Raw genomic sequence first — 19,642 nt, 5'->3', positions numbered from 1 at the left:
GATATAATCTTAAAGGAGTCAGAGGAGGGGGCACCGGGGCTTAGTATAGCACAGCTCCTGTGCCCCATTGTGCACTGCACATGGATAGGGTGGCCAGACAAAACACAGGATGCCCAGTCAAATTTGAATTTCAAGTAAACAGTGAACAATTTATTTAATATAAGCATGTCCCCAATATTGCATGGGGGCATATGCTTATTCGCTGCTTATCTAAAAATTTAAATTTAGCCGAGAATAATATATTTTTTGCTAAACCTGGCAAGCCCTAATCAAATATCCTCTTGGTCCGCCTTTTACTCCGTAGTCATGGCAACCAGCTCAGAGCCCCTGGACCGTCCTCTCAGCTGCGCCCGTGTATCTCTTGCTTCTCTCTGGGTCTTCTCTGATGTAACTGTGTAAAGCTCCTGGGCACTGGCATGGGTGCAAACCAGGAAGGGTGAGCTGGTTAACCCCATGGGACATCCTCTGGCCAGCAGCAGATGGGAGCCAGTAGATAAAGCTTCCTCTCTTTCCATCCTGCCGGCACATGGACTTATGAGGTACATTCTACATGGCTCTTCAGAGAATATTGACGGCTTCCGTTTGCTACAGTAAAGCCCAGCTCCATATTGTACCTTGTGTTAGCCTGCCTGCTTGACTTCCTTCCTCTCCTCCTTTCTTCCTCTTCCTTCCTCCCTCCCTCCCTTCCTTCCTTTCTTCCTTCCTTCCTTGCTTCCTTCCTTCCTTCCTTCTTCCTTCCTTCTTTCCTTCCATCCCTCTTTCCTTCTTTTCTTCCTTCCTTCCATCTTTCCTCCCTTCCTGCCTCCTCTTACCCTACCCCTGTTTCCCAGGATCACTTCAAAAACTAAGTCCCTGCACTCAGGCTCTTGGCTTGAGTCTCAACTTGTGGAGAGGAAGCTCAGGTTGAGAGAGGCTTAGGAGCTTGACTGGGGTGTCTGCTAGAAGGAGAAACTAGATCCTAGAGCTACAGAAAATGTTAGCAAATTTGGACTGGAAAACTCCTGAGAGATCGCATAGCACACCCACTCCATTTACGGATCTGGAAATAGGCCAGAGACTGACTACCTAAGACCATCCTCCAACCCTACCAGCGCAGGGATAATCTCAAATTTCTGCTCTTCCTGAGGCGAACTAATCTATACAAAAGCACAGTGCTTAATGTACAGCAGGTGCATGGTATGCATAACATGGGGGAGAGGAGTGAATGAAAGTGTGCCATGACAGTGTGTAAAATATTTCCATATGTCTCTGTGGCAAGTCTCTGCCTCCAGGAGCACAACTCTGTCCACCTGTTGCTGCTCCTCTCTGCTCTGATTTGCACAGATAATGCCAAGGAAACTCTATACGATTAAAAACATCCCAAGAAGGGTAGCCCTTAGGGAAGAGGGACCCAGTGAAAAATCTTAGTGGAAACCCTTATTCTTCATTTTTCTGCACCAGGGGCAGAGAATGTGGACAGAGGAAGCCATTATCCCCCTGGGAATTGCTTGGAGCCTCCATGGGTCATCCCAAACTCCAATAATTTAGTCCAGCTCCATGGATTTTTGTGCCAGGAACTGCCTAAAAGTTGGAAGAATTCATATTAACCAATACGACTGACCTATATGCTCCAGGGAGCTCATGGTCCTGTGGATTATGAAGCCAGGCCTCCTGAGAAGGAAGGCATGCAGCAAATTAAGTACACCAAATTCCTGGTTGGGTGACCCACAGCCATTAAGAAAGCACCTGCATTGAGGAAAACACAAAGTAAATGACACACAAGCGGGAAGAAAGTCTGTATGGGTTAAGTGTTTTCCCTGTGACCAGAACAATCTCTCTTTCTCTCTGCACGTGGTAGATAGAATCATGCTAATGGACCTTTTCACAGGAAGTGGCCTTCCTAAGACACATGTACACCAGAAAGTAGGGAGATAAACTCCACATAGATTCGAAGATCTACTACATTTTAAAGGACATTTGGAGCATACCCAAACATTATGGGTAACCTAAGGTAAACCTTGGGCCCTGTACACTTACTACCATCACTACCTCACTTGGGGTCCTTAAGCCAAGAGACTGCCAGGCAAAGAAAGGAGTTACTATACTGGTGGTGGTCATAGACCCTGACTGATATGAGGAGCTATGGTGGCTTCTATGCAACGAAGGACAGGGAATTTTCATATCTGAAATTCATGGAGTCGTCGGCCATCTCCTTTGCTCTGAGTGAATGAGCAATTTCACCATCTGTGACCTCACAGAGGCAAGGCGACTAACAACGCAGATCCTTCTCTGTGGGACCTGTGATGTCCCACCAGGAAAGCAACCCGGACCAGTCCAAGTGCTGACTGAGACGGAGGGGATCCAGCAAGGGTGGTGGAGGAAGGCGATGAGGAGTATTAATTATGGCTTCCAGACAGCCGGGGCAGTAGGGATCCTAGCTGATTACACTAACCTTACTTCATCACGTCTTTGAGGAGAGTGTGGTTGGCCACAACTCTGAAGGAGGCCTTGTGTTAGATCAGATTTAGGGGAGAGAGCACATGAGCAGATCTGAGTGGTAACGGGGGTGGACTGTATTGGTCGCCTTTGGAGCACCGCTCTTTATCCCCTGCACAGTGACCACACTCACAGAGACTTGGATCCACTCCAGAGATATAATCTGTTTGTGCCTTACCTCTTGTCCCTGTTGTGTGCCTCTCATAGACCCTGGGTGTTCTGATGGCACAATATAGGATACACATGGGAATCTGCAAGGCACCTCTGTTTATGCAGGCCAGAAGCGCAGTGCAATTAATGCTCTGGGGCTGAGGATATCCCTCACACAGAGGGGACTGCCTGCTGATGGGTAAATTCTACTCTCTTCTCCTGAGATACAATTCATAAGGTTTTTCAACTGGTCACAGGAGCTAGCGACAGTTCCCCTACCAGTGGCCAATTTGATAACGCATCCTAGCTTTGGCTCCTCTACCTTCCCTGTTTCAATTCCCCTCTCCCTTCCTCTTGATCCTCGGACCACATTCCTGAATAAACTCCTCACAGCTAAGCCTTCCTCTGGGGCTCTGCTTTCTCTAGGCAGCCCAGGCTGAGACTCCCAGGTTTGCTACTTTGGAGCTGGGAGATCTTTAGGTCTTGTCCTCCTCCTCCTCCCCGGAGCATGGGGAAGATGCTCCTCAAAGCACTCAGAATCCTGGAATTAGAACAACATGGGGCTGTGTTAGAAAAGGAGAGAGGGACAGATGGTTGCTGGGATGTGAATCCATCAGGGTCCTGGGGGCAGGAAAAGAGATGGGACGCTCAGAAGGAATGGTTGAAGAGTTCAGCACAGGAATGACACAATGTAAACAAGGTTGGGGGAAACCAAGAAGGATAAGGGAGTGCACAGTGACAGAAGCAGTGAGGGGCCGCTCCCGTCACCAGGGCGGTGTCGTCAGGTAGCTATAGGAGCTAGATGCCGGCAGGTGCTGTGGTTTTGGCAGAATGGATCTGAAGGGCCAGGTGGAGAATATCTAGTCTAGGTGGGAACAAGCGTCTGTCCCAGTAGCGTTACTTGAAATACATGACTATAGGGATATATGCAACTGGCACGGACAACTTGGGGCACAACAGACTCTTCTTGATTAGCAAATAGCTCAGTTCCAGAGAACAGACATGTATGAGGGCATGAGAGTGTGGCCCAGTGGCTGTGGGCCATCAGGGTGCCGTGGGTTTTTCTGGTTTATTCCGAAATGGAGGGTGTCAGTTGAGTCTGTGAGTCTGCGAGGAGCTGGGTTAAAAGAGCTTTCCTATTTTAGCTCCCTTCCTTCCTGGGGTGGCTAGGAAGCAGAAGAGATTCTGCGAATACAATTTGGGATTGTTCATTAAGTACCTCCTCTATGCCTGTTACAGAGAACCAGATGCTGTGGGGAGAAAAAGAGGAGGGAGATGGTATGACCTCAAGCCTCCTGGAGTTTACATTCTAGGTGGAGAGATAAGCCACAGAGATGAAGCAGAGTAATGGAAAGTAGAAGGAATTCAAATACTACAGTGGGGGGATCCAGATGAATCACCAGGAATTTGATGAAGGAGGCACCGCATCCAAGTCTGTGGTTTTTGCAGGGCGCTGCAGGGGCTCCCACCTGGGTGGGACCAGGTTCAAGCCCTGACGCACACATTAGGAGGCCAGGATGTGCCTAATCAAAACTGGGCAATGGGACGACACAGAATGTATCATACTTGGACTTCCCATATCCTCCCTTTTGGGTGGAGTCCTCTTGGATCTCTTTGTCTTCATTGTGTCTGTTGCAGGCTGGTTTTGAGCTTCTCAGGGCCCAGATTGATGAAGGGTAATAGGCACTGGGGAGTTCTCTGCTCTTTGCAGAAATTGTGTGTGTCCAGGGCAGAGGGGCAGAGCCATTTGCGAGCCTGGGTGAGTGGTGTTCCATTGCAGGGGCGGTGGGGCTGATAAGAGGTCCAGTGTCCTCCCCAGCTCTGTGCTCTCTAAACACCCAGGGGGAAGATGGACTGTTAAACCCACCCGTTCACCCTCAAAAGTTAGAGCAGAGTGTTTTCTATGGAACATAAAGGCCCAGGCATTGACAATAAAAGGGTTCCTTGGCTGAATAAATGTAGGCTACACTAGATTAAACACAGTTAAATAGGGTCCTTTGCCACGAGGTCTCTAAGTCTTTCATGTGATGCTGTATTTCAAAATTCCTACACGGGGCTAGCGAGGGCATACAGCGATTCCCAGACTTATCGGACCGAAGAACCCTTTCTGACGAACACCCAAGAATATCTCTTGGAACATTAGCGTCCTGGGGAGTAGTTTCAGAAATGTTTAATAGGCGGCTCCTGGGTGGCTCAGTTGGTAAGTGTCTCAGGGTCCCTGGATGGAGCCCTTACTAGGCTCCTGGCTCAGCAGGGAGTCTGCTTCTCCCTTGTCCTCTGTCTCTCTCCTCCTCCCTGGCTTGTCATCTCTCTTGCTCACACTCTCTCTCAAATAAATAATTAAAATATTTTTTAAAAAAGAGAAATGCTTAATATGCGGTGAATTCGCCTTTTAAAGGGGACCCTATGAAAGAGAGAAAACAATGTTTAATGCTATAGGATTTCTGCTAACATTTCAGGTGTTGGTTGCGGGGGCAGTTGGGAGAATTGTCCCAGCATTCCTGGGGTCTCCACTCTCCTCTTCTGCTGGAGAGTGAGTGATGTTAAGGGAAAGGGCTCCAGGAGAGGGGAGAGGTGGGGGAGGGGGTACCTGCCAACCAACAGAACAAAAGAAGTCAGAGATAGGGACTCAGGAACCTCTTTCATAAAGCCCTGAAAGAGCAAGGGGAGGGGAAATGTGGAACTTCTGAGATGGTGGGCATTGGAAGACCTTGAGGCGATGCCCTTCTTCCTTAAAAGGGCTTTCCCTTCACCAGCCCTGAGCCAGCATGAATATGTTGTCCTTCATTTCCCCCAGGGAGTAGGAGAGAGACAGAAGAGGCAAGAATCAGTTGCATCTTAGAATATATATATTTTACTTGGGTTTCCTAGTTCATGGAACTGTCTGCAACTGTAGCACAGGGTTGTGAGGAAGTCCCCCCAACACATCTGAGAGGCTGAAGTATTTTTCTCAGGCTTTTTTCAGTGTCATTCACTGTGAGAAATGGACAAGAACGACTCACTTTGACTTAAAAACAGCAAGATTTGGAGATCACGGAAACCCACCCCCCCAAGGCTAGGCCTCTGTATTACATGTATGAAGTTGAACTGTATAAAATTGCCCCTTTTCTTAGGTCAGAAATGGTTGAATATTGGTAAATTTGTATATTTCAGCCTGTAGTTGGCACATATTTATGGGAAAGCCAGAGGAGAGAAGAGGGAGTGAGTGTGTGTGTGTAGGGGTGTGTCTCTGGAAAGCCAGGCTTATATGTAGCAGAAATAGTCTCCCTGCTGGTAAAATGGTGGAAGAGGAATGCTCCCTTAGGCATATTTCCAAGGGGTGAATAACAAGATTAGAAATCCATGACAGGTCTTGACTTACGGGGATGAAGGAGACTGTAGGGACCCGCCCTTAGGATTAGGTGTGTGGAGAATGGGCACACCACTGGTCTCTGGGCAGGGAGCTTTGAGACCTAGATTGGATGGTGAATTAAGTCACCAGCCTTAAGTGACTGGGGCAGGAGAAAGAGTGAAATAAGGGCACCTGGGTGGCTCAGTCAGTTAAGCGTCTGCCTTTGGTTCAGGTCATGATCCTGGGGTCGTAGGATCGAGCCCTGCATTGGGCTCCCTGCTCAGTTGGGAGTTTGCTTCTGCTTCTGCCCTGCTTGGGTGCTCTCTCTTTCTCTGTCTCTCTCACAAATAAATAAAATCTAAAAAAAAAAAAAATTGAGTGAAATAAAGGAGTTAATATTATCAAGAGAAATTAACCCAAGCTTTAGGGTGGTGGACTCTTCCTCACTCTTGGGCCTGTTTCTACATTTGTCTGTCCACATCCAAAGTGTTGGATGTGCTTAGGGTAACCTGGGTAGGTTAGGTGGGTAGGTGAGTGTGGGGGGAGGGTGGTATAGAAGGACATGGTTAATGTAGGGGAGTATGGTCAGCTCTGGGGAATGATACTTGGAGTCTTTATCCCCATTACCTCAACTAGTCCCTCTGGAGGATGAATATAGCTATAATAACCATGTTTTCTAATTTCCATGACATTTTACAAGTTACAAAATGGCCCACAGATATTATCTGATTTTTTTTTTTCTCAACTACCTTGTGAGGAAGGTATTGTTATTCCCGTTTCCAGATTAGGAGATCATGGCTCAGAGAGCAAATTCCCCAAAGATGGTAACCAGCAGAATCAGGCTCAAATCTCTGTTTTTGGATTCCAGAGAAACTATTGGTTTTGTTTGGGGACATGAAAGGCGACTGAGGCCATCATGTAACCAGAAACTCTTAAGGTAGAAGCAAGTGTTCAAATACTAATGGAGGCCAGGCTGGTAACAGGCATGAGTGAAGCTGGTTAGATATGGGACAGCAGGGAGTGGTGGGGACTGTGGTCCAGGACTGGCAAATCCATGCCCTGCTAACGAGGAGGGTGGGGGTTAAACACTGCTCAGCTCCAGGTGATTATTCCTGGGAAGAAATGTCAGCGTGGCTTTTTTTTGAGAGAAGCTGGAAACTCAATTAGACAGATATTTGAGTGCCTACTTATGCATCATGTTTCAGGGATAAAGCAGCAAATAAAATGGATAAAAAAATCTCTGGCTTTTTATGTGATCTTGTCCAATTTTTAAGTTTTGGGAACTAATAGAAAATTTAGAAAACATTGTCCAGGCCAAGCAAAACACATCTGTGGGCTAAATTTGGCCTGTAGGCTGCCAGTTTGTGACTTCAGTTCAAAGATTTTGATGGACCAAGTGTTCCCCAAAGAGGGGCCTGTGCAGATGGGCCCACTAGGGCCAGGGAAGAAACTCCTAGCATTTTTATTCGTATATTTTTGTTATCTTGTGCTTTAAAAATTCCTATTTTTGCAAATGCTGTAGTAGGTACATAGCTAGCTCACATAGCACATATACATTCTCACTCATATTTAAATGATATTATTTGTGTATATTGGGGATTTGTGATCAAAATATCCTATTGATAGAAATGTGGATCAGAAAAGGCTCCAGACTGCTGGGATAGTCCTTAAAAGCAGATATTTGTACCACCCGGCCTGAAATAGGACCAAAGCTATAGTCTCTAGCTTAGTGCTCAGAGGGCTTCAGGGAATGCGGGGGTGGGCAGGTTGACTCAACCCAAACCCTCTTCTGGTCCTTCTGCCAAAGCAAATCCTATGAGTTACGGGACAACCACAGGCCTCAATGAGTGATGGAAGAAACAATTGCGTGATGGGGCCGGTTCAGGCTAGACCAGCATTTCAGCCACCCTAGTCAAGGGTGTGGGGCTGTTGTGGTCATGGTTGTTTTTATTTAGAAAAGGAGCCATGTTTGGGGGACTGTAGCTGTGCTGGAGAAATGGAGACTGAAGGGTAATCCAAAGCTGACCTTCAGTGTCGGGAAGGTTATTATAGGAAGGCAGGTGACTAGACACTCATCAACTTCCCTGAGGACAGAGCACAAACAGGAGGACATAAACTGCTAATAGGGAGATTCAGGTTACAAGTACAGAAGACATTTCTGACAGCGAGCTTTGTCTGAGTCCTGTCCTAAAGCCTGTCTTGGACACTGTACTTGACATCTGTCAGTAGAATGGCAACATCGTGTCCTGAAAAGGAGCCAGGAAATGAACGTTCTAGTCCTGCAGAGACCTTTTGATCTCCATGACCTTAGACGATGCCAGATTTGTCCTTTTCTGGATCTCATTTCCTCTCTTGGATAAAGAAGGGCATGGTCCATGGTCTCTGGTCTCTGAGCTTCTTCTTCAATCATGAGTCTCATGTTAAGAGTCTAAGTGTTGGAAAGTGTTTTCCTGGCTCAGTGCAAGTTGTCTCTAATCCAGGTCAATATACTGGCTGCTGTAGCAAACAAACCCCAAAACTATAATGGCTCATACACGGTAGACGTTTGTGGTTCATAAAAAGTGTAAAATGTGTTTCCCTGATTGGCAGGCCACTTTCCCCCAAGTAGTGATCAGGGGTCCAGATCTTTCCATCTTCAGGTTCTGCCATTTTGAATCCATGCTCTAGGGCAGCAATGCTCAACTACACCATGCTGATAGAAGGGGGAAAAACATGGACAATGGAGCTAGGGATATTTTTATGGGCTGGACTGGGAAGGTGTGTGTTAATTCTGCTCAAATTATGTTGACTAGAAATGAGTCACATGGAGGTACTTACCTACAAGGAAGCCTGGGAAAGGCAGTTTACCTGTGTGCCCAGGAAAAAGAGGAAGTGGGTTTGGTCAGTAGGAACCGATCTGTGCCACAGAGAAGAAAGCTAAAGAGAAAAAGGTGTGTTTTGGAGTGGGAAAGAGTAAGGTGGGAGTGATGCTAATTATCCTCCTGTTTGTAAGGAACTTGGAACAGTCTGATGAAGAATGGCAGGGCCTGGGCCGAAAAAGATTTCCTGCCCCACAAAGACTTGTAAGTAAGTAAGTGAGACTCAAGACACCCCAGTTTCCAGTTTTGGGAGTATCTTCTTTACCTGAATAGAATTTACTTAACTATTATGCTCCAATTTCTTCAGATGTAAATGGAAACCAAAGCACTTAATTACTCGACACCACCGTCTTAAGAGTCAGGTATTGCAACCCCACGTACATTTTGAGAAAAAATACAAGAACGATAACAATAGAGAATAAGCTTTAATTAGAGGCAGAGAAAATTAAGTTAGATGACATATAACTTCCTCCACGGTGGAACAAGGGAAGGTTTTAAGGAATGTGCAAATAACTTCAAGAAATTATGGTGAAACAGTTTTGAGATCAGCAGAAAAAGAACTCAGACCTGGAGAATGGTTTGTAGAAGGAAGGGAGAACATGAGACATGGAGGCGGGTCCTGCCTCTACAAGCAAACTACTATTTGATCTTGAGTGAGTGAGCTGCTTCCCCCATCTGGGCTTCAGTGTCCCTCTTATAAAACAAAGGGATTGAACCAACTAAATTTTGCTCAAGTCCCATTCCCAAAGAGTATACCTCTAAAGACGTTAATCTTGTCAGAGTGCAGGGATTCCGAGGGCCTAAAACAGCCATGCTGATGACCAAGTGCTTACAGGTGGGCTCCCACCACATCCAGGTGAACACTTCATTGTGGAGGCCCAATAGATGTCTGGAGCCTTGCATGTCCATCGTAGGCATTATGGCCATGTTCTATCCTGGAACCTCTCTTCTTGAGGCCTTCCACTTGTCAGTAAAATGGCAGCTGTTCCTTGACCTCTTACTTTCAATCACAGCCCACATCCCACTGACCAGCAGGTCCTATCACTCTACCTGCAAAATCCATTCCAGATCTTACCCCACCTGCCAACATTTTGTTTAGCCACCATCGCCTCTCCCCTGTACTGGGCCAACCACGCTCCCTGCTCCTGCTCCTGCCTTCTTCCATCTGGTTTTCACACAATAGTCAGGACAGTTTGTTTTTCTCCCCTCCACTGGAAATCTTCCAATGACTTCTCATCACCTTTGGAAAAAAAAAATCAAACTCCTTGCCTTGGCCTGCTGAGATTTCTGACCTCATCTCAACCTTTCCCCCCACCCTCCTGTCCACTTCCTAACTTGGTTGCCCCCATTTTGACCCTTCTTCAAAACCCCGGGCTCACTTCTGTCACAGGGCCATGGTGCTTACTGTCCCTTCTGCTTGGGGCACTCTCCTTTCAAACCTCTCTGGCTCCTTCCCTGGCTCCATGGAGGTCTTAGCCCATATGTCTTTTCTTTGAGGGGGCCTGATTGTCCACCTTCTCCAACCTTTTCTATCTCCCAGTCCACCGACTTCCCCTCACCGTCTCATTTCTCCTTCAAGTGCTTCACATTCCTCGAGATTATTCTCTTACTTGGTCACTTGTGTATTTTTCTCTCTCCACTAGAACGTTGACTCCATAAGTGCTGGGACTTTGTCTATCTTTTGTACAATTACGTGCCTCTTGGCAAATGTAGTCACCATTCAGGAAGTGTCAGCTGCATGAACGGGTGAATGAAGATAAACTGACCATAGGACCTCTGCAGAGACCACAGCTCCTGGTGGCTAACATTTTTTTTTAGCAAAGTGAGTAGGGCTGGGTATTTGGATTTGATGGCCAAGGGTGAACCCCAGCCAAACTCCCCCAGCCCAGGATGGTGGCCCTTGAGCAGGACACAGGTCTCTGACATTGGCCAGCTGTCTCTGCCTTGTGGCCCTGATCGGATCCTGGTGCCTAGAGTTCTGCACTGCCCCTCCTTTTCTCTTTTTAGGAGGCACTTGGCTGGCCTCCCAAAGGGCATATTTGGCTTCTTCTTCAAGCCACTTGCTCTTGCTGCTGAGAAATGACTAAGCAGATTCTCCATCTCCCAGTGGCCAGCTGCCAGCCTGTGGGTTGACACTGCCAGCTCAGACTGGTTTGAGAGGACATGCCCTCCTTCTGAAAGAGCCCCCTTCCTTTGCTTGTATTCAGAAAAAGCACAAAGCAGACACCACCACCACCATCTCCTTTAAAATGGCCTCTCTTATCCCCTTTCGATGGGGCTCTTGGCTGGCCCGCACACAGGAAAGGAAGGCAGAGATTAACGTAATTCCTGCTCCCAGGGCTCGATGTCCGAGTCACGCTGGGTATTGTAAAATGACTGGTAGACAATGTTCAGATGGGGGTGTGACAATAACAACACCATTTTCTGCTTCCTGAGTGCCCGCTCTGTGCCAAGCACGATGCTAACCTCTTCAAGTACATTAGTTCAACTGAGTCTCAATGATCTTAGGAGGCAAGTGCTGCAACTTTATAGAAAAGGAGTTAGAGGGAAAGAGAGGCTAAGGAACTTGCTCAAGGCAACATGGCTGACAAGCGGAGGGATGCATTTAAGCATGGGGTTCTCTGTTTCCAAACGTACGTGCTTGTTCCTCGGGGCTGCCCTCCTCCACACCACTGCACAGATCATCCCTCAAGCTGCACACAGTGGAAACACAAAGGAAAAGCAATTTTTCTAATTTTCTCTGCCACCATCCTCTTACGTCCACCCTAGAAAGACCCCCGTCAAGTTCACTGGGAGGCTCATAGGCTTACTGTGGAAAATCGGTTTAGAAGAGAACTAGATTTGGGAACTACTGGGTGTAAATAAAGTTAGAAAAGACTTTGCAGAATCGTTAATGTGTTGACATTAAATTGCAAATCTTTAAGAGAGGAATAGATCATGCTGCCATTTTTAAATTTAATTGACCAGGGAACACCTCCTCTCGCTCAGGAGTGTTTTGGGATTCTAGTGTTCCATGAATACTCTGGAAATTGCTGAGCTCTACTAATATACTCACTGACCTATAAAGGTGGTTGAGCCTTCTTCTTTGCATCCATCCATCCACCCATCTAATACCTACCACGTTCCAGGCACCACACAAGGTGTTTTCCCCTATGTCGTCTTATCCATTCTCACCACAACTCCATTTTATAGATTAAGAAGCAGAGAATCAGTAAGACCACAAACCTGAGAAGTGAGAGGCAGTGAGAGGGCTGACATTAAAATCTAAATTTACTGATCTTCTTTCTACACTTCAGTGTTTCTTCCTTCAGTTGCTCATTCAAATTCTGGTCATTTGTTCAAATCCTGACTGAAACCTTGCTTTCTTCAGAAGGTCACATGTCCCTTCCTCCCTATCCATTGTGTGTGTAGAGATCTGTCTCTCTCCTCAACTCCCTTCAACCTCACCATTTCTACTGGATTATGGAACCTACTTTAACCAGATCACAGGTTAAGGGGTGAGAAGTGTGCATGTGTGTGGGTATATGTGCGTGTCTCTTGGATCTCAAGTGAAGTTGAAGTCAAGCACTTGACACGTATTATCTCCTTAAATTGGCACTTCCATGTTTTGAAGGAAGTACAGTTGAAGGAAGATCCAGTCTACAGGTGAAAAAAAATTGATGCACAATGAGATTCAATCACTTGCCCAAGGTTGCAGAACAATTTCATGAGGAAGTCTGGCCACAAAACCTACATTCCTTCTACTACTCCATTCTGTGCCTACCTAGTTTAACCCCTTGTTTCATAGCTGGGGGAAGTGGGATCCAGAGAAGGGAAGTAAGTATCTCCAAATCACCCAGCCATGTTGCCAGTCAGCTCCCGTTACCTGGATGCCATGGAAATGCTGCCTTGGAGCTACAGGGACAGCAGGGGCCTGCTAGCCTGCTCCCTGGGGAATAGCCAAGGAAGGTCAGCCTACCAGTCTGCAGACCCAGCACCTAAAATAAACCAGGCGGCAAGCCCAAAAGAAACCACACAGCCTTGCAACAGCCCAGGGCCAGATGCAGCTTCAAGCTCCCAGGTTTCCTTGGCATAGGGCCGAGCACAGCACTTAGTGGCTGCTGCTTCTTTTCACTTTAAAGAAAATGAATTTCTGTTCTTCTAGAAATTCAGGCTGGCAGCAACTGAGGGATCTGAGGCCTAGGAGACCCTTGGGAGATGGTGTGTGTGTGTGGGGGGTGGGGGGCAGGAAGGAGTATTCTTCAGGTTCTTGGCTCCCAAATTTGAATGTTTATCAGAATCACCGAGAGTGCCTTTAAAAATGATCCAGGTTTCATTCCAGACCAAGAGAATCAGAGACTCAGGGGGAAAACAGGGCTGGGGACTCTGTATGGGAGCACATTCCCCAGGTAAGTCTATTCCAGTCTGGGTTTGGGAATCGGTACCCCCAACATTCTCCTTCCATTTGCTGGTCCACCTGATTTCCAGCTCCCGTTCTCAGTTCTCACTTGGTCATGATTTTTGTGACTTGTGAAACCTAAATTCTAAATTTTCCGTGTCCATAGCATTGTGGGTTTGTGACATGAAAACACCTAGTGGGGTTTCTGTTATTTTTGCAAATGGGGATTTTAAGTTTTCTCTTTCTGTAGAAGTTTTGGATGGTTCTGCTCTGCAAGAGTTGTAAAAGTCCCCAGAGGAGTCAGTTCTGAGGAATTTGGTTGCTTAAGAAGTCTGTCACCAAGGTCCTCGGTATCCAAGGCAATTCGGAAAAGTTAGAGGTTGCCAGGGTAACTGCAGCTGCCAGGGGACAGGCCATTATATTTAAATATCTTGAAGCTCCCTTGCTAGCCTCTGAAAATACCTGTTGAAAGAGGAGAATTGAAATGAATGCTGGGACACCTGCACCCCGATGTTTCTAGCAGCAATGTCCACAATAGCCACACTGTGGAAGGAGCCTCGGTGTCCATCAAAAGATGAATGGATAAAGAAGCTGTGGTCTATGTATACAATGGAATGTTCCTCAGCTATTAGAAACGACAAATACCCACCATTTGCTTCGACGTGGATGGAACTGGAGGGCATGATGCTGAGTGAAATAAGTCAATCGGAGAAGGACAAACATTATATGGTCTCATTCATTTGGGAGCTATAAAAAATAGTGAAAGGGAATAAAGGGGAAAGGAGGAAAAATGTGTGGGAAATATCAGAGAGGGAGACAGAACATGAGAGACTCCTAACTCTGGGAAACGGACTAGGGGTGGTGGAAAGGGAGGTGGGCGGGGGGTGGGGGTGACTGGGTGACGGGCACTGAGGGTGGCACTTGATGGGATGAGCACTGGGTGTTAATCTATATGTTGGCAAATTGAACTCCAATAAAAAATAAATTTATATATATATATATAAAAGAGGAGGGTTTTCTTAGTTGAGAAAAGGTTGGAAGTTACTTTCCTCTGGTGTGGAAAGATCCAGGGGTTTAAGTTGTGTATGTAGAGGTGACTGTTGCTTTCTCTTGCTGCCCAAGTGAAAGAAGAGGACTCAGATGGGATGGGGAACCTTCCTAGCTCATCAGAAGATCAGAGAGGAAACACAAACGAAGGCTCTTCCTTCTGCAAGTTGAAGCACAAGTGGCATTATCCAAGGCGACAAAAGCCACACCGGGTGACCCTGAATGGGTATTGACATCAGGCTGAGCCAAACTCCTGGGCTGAGGTTCTAGTCCTCTCTCATCTGGGAAGACTTGCTTCCCTTACAGGGACTCTGGGGAGGTGGGTAGCAGCACTTCAGTGGCAAGAGCATCGCTTCCCTTCTGCACCTTCCGGTGGCATCATAAGGCAGTGGGAGGAAAGGAGGAGAGGACTTGCTATGGGTTGAATACCTACCTCAACCTCAGCATTGTGTTAAGTGCAGGGAAATAAAAATCAATACGACAAAGTTTCTAAATGCGAGGAGGGTCATGTTGGTGTGGAAAACAAAGGCAAAAGAAAAACTAAATTTCCTTCCCACTTACAGCCCATTGACACGTCCTAGAAACAAGCAGAGGGACATTTCTTTAGGGACTCAGCTGCCTCACTGTTAATACTTTGCTAAGAGCAAAAGGCAATCTCAGCCCATCAATATCCCCTCTAAGTCTACTTTAAACATATAAAAATTCCTTTGGAAACTTCTTTTATCTCTACCCCCCTCCCAAACCAAGATAAATGTTGGCGATCGTCCCCCAAGCATATGGCCCACTGATATACATCCGAAGGGTCTCATGACTCAGGTTTTACTAGACAGTCATAAATGACTTTTTCCAAAGATAGCTAGCCCCTCCAGGTCCTGGAAACCTTGCTCCCAAAACTCCTCAGAGACTTATGCTCTCCCTAACCCCCTTCCAACTTGAGAGTATATAATGAGCCACTCCTCATTACCCCGGTACAGCTCTTTCTACCCATGGGTCCTGTCCCCGTGCTTTAATAAAACCACCTTTTTGCACCGAAGATATCTTAAGAATTCTTTCTTGGCTGTCAGTCCTGAACCCTAATGTCTTTTCTACATCAATGTGACCAGAGATGACAAGGGATTATAATTTTGTTTGCTGACTAGATTGTTGTGATTGATTGTGCCTGCCACGACTATGTGTGTCTGTGCTATGTCTGAATCAAGATAAACCATACCATGATCCTGTTGCTCAAGGGAGCCGCGTGTGCACTGTGGCCTGGCCCAGGGAAGACCTTCACAAAGAGTGTCATTCATGCTGCCCCATGATGGCTGAGGAGTCCGGGGAGGCAAGATGGGGAAAGCAGGACCAGATAGAGGGCATAGCTGTTACAGGGGAAGCCAGTGGGTCCTTCGGTGAGCTCAGAGAAGTTGGTGGAAGGCTCTAGCAATATATAAAATAGATCAAGTTTTTCTTGGTGGTCTTCTGTTTTGAATCTTCTAGGTCTTTTAGAAATTCTTCCCTAGAACCCTTTGTCTTTGAACAGGGCGTCTTTTTTGTGACAGAGAAAAACTGTCAAACAAATAAATTATACCACTAAAGGTAACTTAAAGCACTTCTAGAAAGATTCTATTTAAAAAGAAGGGCAGGGGGACACCTGGATGGCTCAGATGATTGAGTGTCTGCCTTCATTCACCTCAGGTCATGATCCCAGGGTCCTGGGATGGATGGAATCCTGCATCTGGCTCGCTGCTCAGCAAGCAGTCCACTTCACCCTCTCACCCTGCTTGTGTGCTTGCTTTCTGTCTCTCTCAAATAAATAAATAAATAAATAAATAAATAAATAAATAAATAAATAAAATCTTTTAAAAAAATAAAAAGAAGGGCAGAGAAAGAGAGATAGAGATAGATATTGAGAGCAAGAGAGATGCTTGATCCAAACCACAAATATTGGCGATTTAGACATTTATTTACTTTACTGGGAAAATTCTTTAGGTTGGGGGTCAGCAAACTTCTTCATAAAGGTCTAGAGATAGCACATGTTTTCCACTTTGCGGGTCCTGTGGTCTCCATTGTTAACTACTCAGCTTTGCTGTCGCTCTGCAAAAGCAGCCATGGAGAATACCAGTAAGTGAATGGGTGTGGTTGTGTGCTCCGATAAAACTTTCTTTATGGACACTGAAATGTGGATCTTGCATATATTTCCTAAATCACAAAATATGTCTCTTTGCATTTATTTAGCTTTTTGAAAACATAAAAGAAATCTCAGCTCATGGGCTGTACACAAGTTGAATTTGGCCCACAGGCTACAGTCGGCTAAGCCATCACTTCTATCACAGCCTAAGAAGAGAAGTACAGAGGTTAGATGAGGTTACTTTGCTTGGAGGTTTTCCTTGTATAGTCTGACAATTTGTCCATTTATTCAGTCAAATGCTTATTGAGGACCTACAATGTGCTGGGGGCTGTTGTGGGTTCCGGGCTTTCAGAAATGAATAAGGCAAAGTGCCTGCTTTAGGTAGCTTACATTTCCCTAGCCATCAGGGAAGAGTTACAGCCTGGAGGCAAGGATTTGGGTCTTGGACTCAGTTCTTGCCTCGTGGTCTTGGATCTCTCGGTCACAGGCTTGGGGACAAGGTACATTTACAACAGTGAGCTGAACAGCCTGAGCATAGATCCCCTAGTGATCAGTTTGGAACCAATAGCCTGGGAGAGCTTTAGTGTTCTGAATTTCCAACTTAAAAGTCCAGCCCCAAAATAAAAATGAATAAAATAGCTTAAAACCCAAGACCTTTCAGGCTCAGAGTACTCTGGCAAAGCATTCCAGTGGGATTCTGGGATGGTTTTCAAGAGCCGTGGCTTCTCTTGGACTTTCCCATGGCCTATTCCAAGACAACCACGGCTCTGCAGATGTTCCCCCAGGACTGGGTCATGGTGAAAGCTCTGCAGCTACCTCCGCTGCCAGGGCTGCGAGGCCAGTGCTCACATGGGCTCTGACAATGTCCCTTGTCCTCTGGCTGCCACCCATTCTCAGGTAGGTGTTTGAGAAACTCTGCGAATTCCTTCTCTGAGATCAAAGGTCCCCTCCATGATGGTGGTGGTGGGGGGATGATATGGATGATATGATGGCATTAAGACAGAGAGTGGCTATACAGTGAGTCGAAAATTGCTCCCAGCCCATGGGTCTTCATGATTAACAGGCCATCTGCTCCACATCCAAGCCCCTTTGCTGCGTGCTTTGAGGAAGGGGTAGGGAATTGAGTCTGGAGAGAAGAGAGCTGAAAGAGAGGGGATGTGGTATGACTTTGTCCCTGCTTCCAAGGTCCATATGATCTGGCTAGGTGGGAACTTACATGAGACCTTGATGTCTCTCAGTTTCCTCCAGGAGCCAGTGAGGAACTTTATTATATGATTATATAGTTGGAAAAGGGGTTTTCATGTTGTCAGAGTCTAAAGTTTGAAACCTCCTACCTTCTTCTCTGGGGCTCTCATCTTCTGTGCATCCATCCCATCTGTCTTCTACTACCTTTGCCTCTTCTTTTTTTTTTTTTTTTTCCTTTGCCTCTTCTACTCTGATCTGGCTTGGAGATGGTCAGTCTTTGCCCAAAGTGCATCCTGGGCCAGGTTCTAAGGAAACCAGGGCAGAGGATGTGAAAATGAGGAAGGAGAGGTGGGATGTGGCCCCTGGCCTGCTGGATTTTCATTAGGATCCTCCTCTATCTACTGCCCAGCCTCCCTCCCAGATTTCTTTTAGTAATTCTAATGGATGGATGGCTGTTTTCATGGCTTGACTGTACATGTTACATATCACTCATTCAGCAATTATTTGTTAAATTCCCTCTACACACCACGTACAATGTTGGGGATAGAAGATTGGGTAAAGTAGTCCCAGAATACCAGTCCCAGATGGCATCTTCTACTCTAGAAGATCATCTACTCTGACTCCCTTATTTTATGGTTGAGGATTTTGTGGCCATGACTCATCTAAAGTGACATGAGTTAAGGGCAGAACTAGGATAAGAACATAGAAACAGCCTATGTGAAACCAGACCCCCTTACAACCAGACAGCAGAAACTATATTTTAATACATTTACGTAGCATTAGAAATATACACAGCATGTCTGATTTCCATCTCCCTGTGGGAGGGGAGAGGCATAATAATTTCTCTCTGTATATTATATATAGCCTCCACATGGTTATTCATTTCTTCAGATGAATAAACTGAGGCTCAAGAGGTTAAGAATTTAATAAAGGTCATCCGACTAGAGGTAGCAGAGCGGGGCTCTTCTGACTTTCAATCACGTGCCCATAACACCAAAATTTACACTTGTACCAGCCAGCCACCCTCGTCTCTCCTCTGTGGCTCCCTGGCCACCTCTGGTTGAAGAGGACTGAGAAGAAACCCTGAGAAGTCTTAGCAGTTATGCCCAGTTCTATCAGAATGTAGGAAAGAGGCAGGAACTCAGAGACCATGAGGGCAGAGGCAAAGAAAATTTAGGAAAGATCAGGAGCACTGAGAGAGGTAAGGGGCACTGGTGAGACTGGAGAAGAAAGAGGCATGCCCTAAGGAGAATCAAATCAGGAGCATGGACCTTGCCGATGTTGTGACAGCCTCCCACATAAAAATTGGAATAGTTTGTATAAATCAAAACAAGTGTTGTGGTAAGGGAGGAGATGGCACACACAAAGTGGCTTGGGCCTCTGATAATCATGGGTGTGACAAACCCTGCCTGTGATTTGGTTCCCTAGGGTCCAGTGATGTGAAGAGCGAAACTACCTAACTTTACTCTTGACTTCTCATCAGATTCTTTCCCACCAACCCCTCTCCCCCTGGGAACTGGCAACTGCAGGCATGTGACAGACATGCTCCTGGAATTCTGTTGGTGCAGGTGAAGTTCTATGTCAAGGAGAATTGGCAAAAAAGGACAAAATCTCAGGATTTCTCTGTTGACTTCTGTCTCCCAGGTTTTTGGAGATCCTTGTGGCAGGAGTCATTTCCAGAACTGTATCTATTATTACCCATCCATAAAATCATCAGTTTTTAAAAACAATTTTCTATTAATTAATCAGCGAATATGTAATGACAGCTTCTCTGAGGCCATTCTTCAATCAGCTGATTTGGGGGATAAGGAAAAAACACTACTAAAACTTTTCAGCAAGTGTATGAACCTCTTGGATCAAGATTAATGCCAACACTATATGTAATTATTCACGTAGCTGCTCTTGGTAGATTATGGAGGTTCTGAAAATATGTCCCCCACCCATCATCAACCTTCCAGTGGCTCTGTGTTGTATGGATAGGTTACAACTTATCCATCCATTTGACAAATATTTATTGATCACATGCTACTTGCTAGAAATGGGAATGAAATAGTGGTCAAAGTGTTCATGGCCTCTGATTTCTCAGAGCCCACCTCTAGTGAAAGGAGAGA

This window comes from Canis aureus, chromosome 36, assembly GCF_053574225.1.
Source record: "Canis aureus isolate CA01 chromosome 36, VMU_Caureus_v.1.0, whole genome shotgun sequence".
In the NCBI taxonomy this organism is placed as follows: Eukaryota; Metazoa; Chordata; class Mammalia; order Carnivora; family Canidae; genus Canis; species Canis aureus.
This window is presented reverse-complemented; position numbering follows the sequence as displayed.